A 7,764-nucleotide genomic window follows, 5' to 3' on the forward strand; every position below is an offset into this window, starting at 1 on the left:
TATTAATGTATTATTTGAATGAACTGTCTGAAATATAATCATAAAACAAAATTTTGAAGCACTTTTTGAGAAGTAGCAACAAAAAACCTGATTTTGAGGAAAAACGCCTTAAAATGTTGTGATTTTCCCTGAGAGTTAGCAAAGTTTTGTTTCTTTTTAGCTGTGAAATCTCAATATTCAAATATAATTTGAGGTTTTCTCTTTATAAGGACATCAAAAATTCCTCATTAAAATGACATCAAATTAGGATTCAGACCAAATATTTATGTATTATTGTAACCAACAAGACAAATTAAGTCATATATATGGACTTAATGATGATATCAGAATGATCCAGGTATCAAAATGTAGCTTTTAAAGACAAGAATSTGAAAATGTAATTAGGTCATTTTGACCTAATTTGACTTAATCCTTATTTTGATATGATGGGTCACATGTATTTTTAAAAATGTACAAAACTAAACATCCTACAGTATTTTTACAGTCTTTATTTTACAGTTAAAATAAATGTTTATCAAATAGTCTAATGTTGGAACTAATCAGGGATCCCTCTAAGAACTGTCAATCCTAATGTTTCTAATCAGATCAGGATCTGATGTTATTACCTTGAATATGGTCTTTTTGTAAAGATTGTTTTGTTACTGATTTCAGAATACTTCCTTCCTGTTCAAACTGACTCTCCTGCAGTTAAAGCAGCTCTTCAGTATCTGTCTGCTGTTTGTCTGTTAAAAAACCTTAAAGACACTCTGAGACGTGTCTTCTTTCCTAATTTTAATGATTGAATAATTTTATTTCCCAAAGTTACATTTTATGTTGCACCAGATGAAGTGTGAGTTTCCTGTCACTGAAGAACATGTGAACAAACATTATTTTAACCACCTGTCACACACGTTGTGTGAGAAATTGGATTGTTTTTTCTTTCAGTTTGATCTGAAGCCTGTAATCTATCTTTTCTTTGAAAGCCACCATGCTTTGTGTGTCTGGACTCATCGTTTCACAGAAAGCCTAACTCGACCCATGTTGTTGATAAGTTATTGTTATTAGTGTCTGACACTGTTTTTGCTTTATGGAACTGCCAAAGTGAAGAGAATCTGAGCTTTTTCTTTCTAGCCGTTTTGGGTGCCTCACTGTTAGATCACATTACAGGATGTGTTGGAAGTTAAATCAGGAGCTAGCCCTCTTTTAGTTTGCCTTTTTATTTTCAGTTTGAGCAGGTTGTTGTCTTTGTCGCTGATGTCATGAAATGTCATGTGCAGAGGGTTCACTGCTGCTGCTGCTTTCCTGCGTTTCACACCAGGAAGTCTGCAAACATGAACCACTGCGTATGGGAGGAGTTTGTATGTGCATCACTCGTGTAAATAATTTTTAATAAACTGCACAAGTAAAGCTGGCATGTTTGTAAACAGAGCTTTGTACAAAATTATTTAATGCTTGCATTTATCACTGGAGATTATTCAGTCAGCCTTCATAACTAAATTCAAATCCAACCCCCAAAAATTCGGACTTTGTGTAAAATGTAAAATGGAAACAGAATGAAATAAAATAAAATGCTGCCATCAATTTAAAACCTGGTGGGGGGGGAGATAGTGAACCCAAAAAACAAAACCTAAAATGGTACATGCACTTGTTTTAAATGCTCTTTGCTCTAAAGTCCCAACAATCACCTTCAAAACACACATAATTAAATCTGTAAAGCCCCTTTTCCACTAGTGCCACATAGTGTAGTGTCGGTACGGTACCAAGCCATTTCCATTAGGCCAGATTCATGGAACTGGCCCTTTTTTTAGTACCTACTTCATTGTGGTTCCAACCGGCCCCAGCTGACACCAAAATGTGACGTCAGAAAACTGTTCGTCACTGATTGGCTAAATTTTTGCACATTTTTAAAATTTCAAAAGTTATTCATCAAATGTGTTTACTACGGAGCCCGCGAGGGGGCACGGGGGGATTTTTTTCCCTTTTGCGTTACCTTGCAATACACTTGCGTTACCTTGCAATATTGTTTTGCGTTCCCACGCAAAAGATTGTTTTGTATATGAACTGAATTAAATCAGATTTTTATTTTGAAATGTCTGGTTACCAAATGTAGGGGTCACCTCGAGTGAAGAAACAAGATTTTCTGTCTCTAAGCAGGCCTCGGACAGGCCTGACAAGAAGACAGGAACTCTGTCACAAACTGAACTCTATTTAGGCCATGACAGGTCATTCTAACCGTGGAAGAGAATTTCTCAGTTTTCTTAATCAGATAATGGACAGAACAATCTCTTCTGTTCGTGATTTATGTGTGTTTAACTAAGAATGTTTTTGCATTTGTTAAATCATGATAATGACTGTCACAGGAAAAGTGGAACCACTTCTTTTCTTTTATCGTACCGTAGAGATTAATAATGGTATAAAAAATCACATAGAATCTGATTACAATGTTTTCATTGTGTTTTATGTAAATCACTGTTTTTTGTTTTTTTTTTACTGTGAACACAGTAATATAATTGTGGATTTTTCTTGAGAAAATCTTTCATTTATCTGGACTAACAGAAGGTTCAGAGCTGATTACAAAACAGAAATGTTAATTAATCATCATAAATGTTTTGCAGTGATTTCTCTTAGAGTCTATCAGAAGAAAGCTGAAAAGAGGTTATCATATCATGTTGAACAACCACAGAATTTTACCCTTGGGCTGGCGCCGGCGGGCTAATTTTTATCTTTCTTTCTCTTGACTCATCTCTATGCTTGAGGGCGGAACCAAAGTTCGTCCGTTTCTTTTACTAACCCGGACGGCTTTGAGCAACACTCTACTTCCTGATTCCAACCTAGGAAGACAGCTGGGATTCTCTCCGGAGAAACCTCAGTTTTGGCTTAAAGTCTGATCCCATGAGCTAATTAGGGAGGACTTCACAGCCAGGGACCCGGCACGCCTGTCGGTGGTTCCAAATCGAGGCTCCAAGCCTCTAAGTGTGTTTTCACTCCCGAGGGGAGATTTTATTTTGAAAGAGGAACCGGATACGGCTTGAATTTTTCTGGCTTGGCCTGAAGCAAACACAAAGTCACCTGGAAAAACACCTGTTCGCCAATGACCGGTAAGTGAGCCGACGTCAGTTCCCTGACTTATCGGAGGCGAGCCAGCTCCTACCCCGAGTGTGCCTTAAGAAGTCATCATCGGGTAAAAGCTGATGTGTTCGGAGTGACGTGTCATGTGGAACCTGAGCTTAGAAAAGACGYRYAGTTCCGGTTGACCCACACTTTGATAAAAGTAAAAGTAGTAGTAACATACTAATCTTACTTTCCTCCTTGTTCTTAATTTGCCAAAACTTAAGCTAAAGTGCCAGTAAAATTGTTTAGTTGTTAACATCAGAACTGACGTTTTTACTGTTCTTTATAAGTAATCTGTGTAATGTGGACTGAAAGTTGGACACGAGTTTTATCCCATTTAACTCTGACGCTTGTTATAGGAATAACCACAATCAAGTGTAACTTATGATCTGTTCAGTTTGTGTAACTAAATGATTGCATAGTCTTTTATGAATCAACTTGAACTCGTCTGAACGTTCACTTATTGTGTCACTTTTCACTTCGCACAGTCAAGATATTAACAAGTCATGAGAAATACCTTGGTAAAAGTTTCCTCATAACCTTGTGTTTGAGAGATGTGGGAGAAGCTTAATTCACCTTAAGCACCTTTCCTTACACAAAACAGGATGTGTTGCCACAAGTTCATGAAATTGACATTGATGTTGCGTGGCTGCACTGTGTTCAAATATCGGCATATGACACACTTCCAGGCGTGGTTGTGTGATATATTCTGAAGCTGAATTAAAGCAGTAGGCTAACTCGCTAATGGTGAACATGTGAGTTTGTTAATAAACCAGCAGGCACAACTGTGAAACTACTTTTGCGAGGTAACGCAAAAGGTATTGCGAGGTAACGCTAAAGTTTTGTGAGGTAACGCAATACTATTGCGTGGGAATGCAAAAGAAAAAAAATCTCCCATGTCCCCTCGCGGGCTCCGTAGTTTCCATCTCCCATTTTGCCCATTAACTTTTTTTTCCAAAAAACCTAAAAACCACCTCCACTAACCGCCCAAAACACACCCATTGGAAAAGGGGCTCAAGATTCACAGTATACACCTGGTCTGATGGATCAGAATTAGAACCTGAGGGCTATTTCACTAAACCAGTATAGTGGATTAAGCTGGGATTTTCCAGATGTCCTGGCTTAATTAAGTCTTGGTTCAGTTTCACAAAAGTAGTAGTGCATAAGTTATTACAGCGATTTATCCTGTGCAGCTAGCCTGCTCCAGACCAGGCTAAAGGCCCTGTCGCACTAAAAACGCTTTAGACAACTTGTGCCAACTTTAAAAGTTTTTTTAGTAAATAATTCATGTTTCATGTATTTGATCTAATCATTAGTATTGCACTACTTATAAATCCAAAAGAAGCTTCCAGTTGATTAATTTTATTCCGTCTTCAGTGTAGACATCTTCAAAGTCGGACAGGATTTTCTCAAACGTTGTCTCAAACGTCATAGTGTGACGGGGCCTTAACAACAGCCAGGCTTAGTTAAACCTGGTGCCTTGTCTGTTCAGTCAGCGGTCACGCTCATTAGAACCCAATGAGTTTGTCAGTGATTCAATATTTTATCTGTCTGTTTTGGACTTTTTTTAATCAGCCTGTAATTAAGTACCACTTATTAATTTTGACAGTCAAGTACTACTATTGTTTTAACATGATGGTTGTGACAAATGTTACAATTTTCCATGTGGACAATGTTACTGTTTGAATGTGTTTCTCAATACTGCTGTTCTACGTTTGACAGAGACCTTTAATAGACCATTGCATATGTTGAGGGGATTTGAGAAATAACTGAAGTAGCAAAGATGCCAATGAAGTCAAGCTATTTAACTGAACATGTGTTGTCCTTTACAATGGTATGAAAGAGCATTACATTCACAGAATAAAAACTTATGTCATAATTATGAGTTAAGATTTCGTAATTAAGAGATCAGATCTCGTAACTGACAGTTACGACAGGATGAGAGAGGTTAAGGGTCATAACTGATCTACACGACAGGAAAAATGGACAATGACTGCTATCTGATTTGATATGCTTTTATTTCCTCTTAGGTATGAGATACTAGGAAATACAAAGTTTGCTTAATGAAGATGGCATTAATGGTAGTATGTCGACACTGCACTGGTATCTTAAGTTCTTGGGGTTGTTCGGGTGAAAAGCCCACTCTGATCTACTCGAAGTTGCTCTCCTCCTGCAGGAGCAATTAAACCAGCACGGGATGCTGCATGGCTACAAACTAATGCATCTGAAATGCGTCCAGGCTGGCTTGGTTGTGTCCCAAAGAACCGTCCGGCATCTGCTCAAAATCCTAGATCCTGAAGGAGTACAGCTGAGGCTATAAAATCGTCTAAGATGGCGTCTATACAGAAACCCAGGTCCCACCTTCATGTGGCATGTTCATACATATGATAAACTAAAACCATAATGGGGCTATGGATGTATTTTCACAAATGGTCAAGTAGCAATCCCAGGGTTATTGCTGGGTACTTCATTGATGAAGTGGAAAACAGGAGCGGCACTCCCACGTGCACCAGCCCAGACCTGAATACAGATAACTGTTCGGTGGAGCAGATGCAGATATTTTTAAGAAGTAAACATGAAGAAGAATTTTCTGAGGAATGCTACATTACTGACTCAGGTAATTATAACCAAAGGATTGAAAAATGATGGAGATTTTTAAGAAAACATGCACAGTATTGAATCGCTGTCTTTCAAAGGGCCTGGACCATTTCTCAGGGGCTTTCCTTGAAGTCTATACAGTTCACCTGCTGGGAAATAATTGAGGTAAATGAAGTCTTTATGCCTTTTTGTTTTAATTTGAAAACGTTGAATTGGTTAGTTAGTTAATAAATTAGTTGCTAACTTCATGGTACCCTTCAATGAACTAGCAGTCTTACAGTAAAGCAATAGTGTTCATTGCACACTGCTGTATAATTATTGGACTTTTTAACAATTCCTTTCCATAGCCTGGGCTACTGTTCATATTTCTGACATAATTTCTATGAGTAGGCTATAAGGACACAATCCACTGTGCTGTTTTTTTTTTTCCTTCAAAAATGCATTCCTAAAATCATCTAAAGCTAAAATTAGACTTCAACAGTCTGAGCTATAGTATTTCAGGAGTAGTTGTGTTCAGTGTTTACTGTTGTTAAATCCTGTATTTGTCTGTATATGGGAACAATGATGCAGAAAACTTAAGATTACATTCTGCTCGACTGCATGATTTATTCTGAAATGCCGTCTAGCAACATATTTAAGTACTGCCCCCCACAGTAAAAATTTAAGGGACGATATTTCTAAAATGCATATTTTTTAAACATTTTGTTTATTGTAGAAATAACTGTGCTATTCGTTTTTAGTTTTTTTTATTTATTTGAAAGTTCTCATTGAATTTTATTTTTCAAACAAGTGTACATCCAAACTACACTTTTTCAAATGTATCAGATTAACCAAGAGAAGCCTCGCACACATTCTGTACATGTGGTGGACAATTTGATTCAAAAATACTTGTATTGATCCCAAAGGGAAATTAGAAGGTGTAGTAGCTCATTTAATTCAAGAGTTCTTGTAGATGCTGATGGCTGTGGGCTGAAAGATCTTCTGTAGCGGTCTGTATTACAGCGAAGTTGAAGAAGCCTCCGACTGACGACTTTTTCTATGACAGTCTGATGAAGAGGATGCTCAGGGTTGTCCACAATGTTCTTGGTTTTATGTAGAATCCTTAACTGCACTTCATTTCCAGAGGTTCTGCTGTTGTCTCCAGAACAGAACCAGCCTTCTTTATTAGGATGTTTAGTCTTTTTAAGTCCCTGGCTCTGATGCTGCTGCCCCAACAGATGACCGACAAAATAACTTGGCTATCCTTTATGTTCCTCAACCTACCCAAACACTTCCAAAACAAAACAAGGTTTTCCTGTCCATTCTTCTTCTTCAGGTCCTTTCAATTTTAAATCTCTTCTTACTGAAGAATAACTAAGTTAACTATTCTGTAGCATGGTAGAAGTACCCCCAATCCCCCCAATATTGTTCAACAAAATCTGATCTCAGTGATGATATATCCATCCAATTCTTCCAATAATTAAATTAAATATCCCCATTTCTCCTGGAACGTGTTCAAAGTTCTCTCTGAGGTCCTCCCAACCACGCCTCTCCAGGTCTCACTGTCATTACCCACGTGAGCGTTGAAGTCCTCCAGCAGAACGAGGGAGTCCCCGTTAGGAGCGCTCTCCAGCACCCCCTCCAAGGACTCCAAAAAGGGTGGGTAATTTGAACTGCTGTTAGGCTCATAGGCACAAACAACAGTCAGGACCCGTCCACCCCCACTCATAGGTGGAGGGAGGCTACCCTCTCATTCACTGGGGTGAACTCCAACATACAGGCACTGAGACGGGGGTAATAAGTATGCCCACTCCTGCTCGGTGCCTCTCAGGATGGGCAACTCCAGAGTGTAAGAGTGTCCAACCCCTCTGGAGGAAACTGGTTCCAGAGCCAGAGCGGTGCGTCGAGGTGAGTCCGACTATATCTAGTTGGAACCTCTCAACCTCACACACCAGCTCAGGCTCCTTCCCCACCAGAGAGGTGACATTCCATGTCCCTAGAGCCAGCTTCTGTATCTGAGGATCAGACCACCAAGGTCCTTGCCTTCAACCACTGCCCAACACACATTGCACCCAACACATGACCCCCCTGACAACA

The sequence above is a fragment of the Austrofundulus limnaeus genome, unplaced genomic scaffold (assembly GCF_001266775.1).
Source record: "Austrofundulus limnaeus strain Quisiro unplaced genomic scaffold, Austrofundulus_limnaeus-1.0 Scaffold1008, whole genome shotgun sequence".
Lineage (NCBI taxonomy): Eukaryota > Metazoa > Chordata > Actinopteri > Cyprinodontiformes > Rivulidae > Austrofundulus > Austrofundulus limnaeus.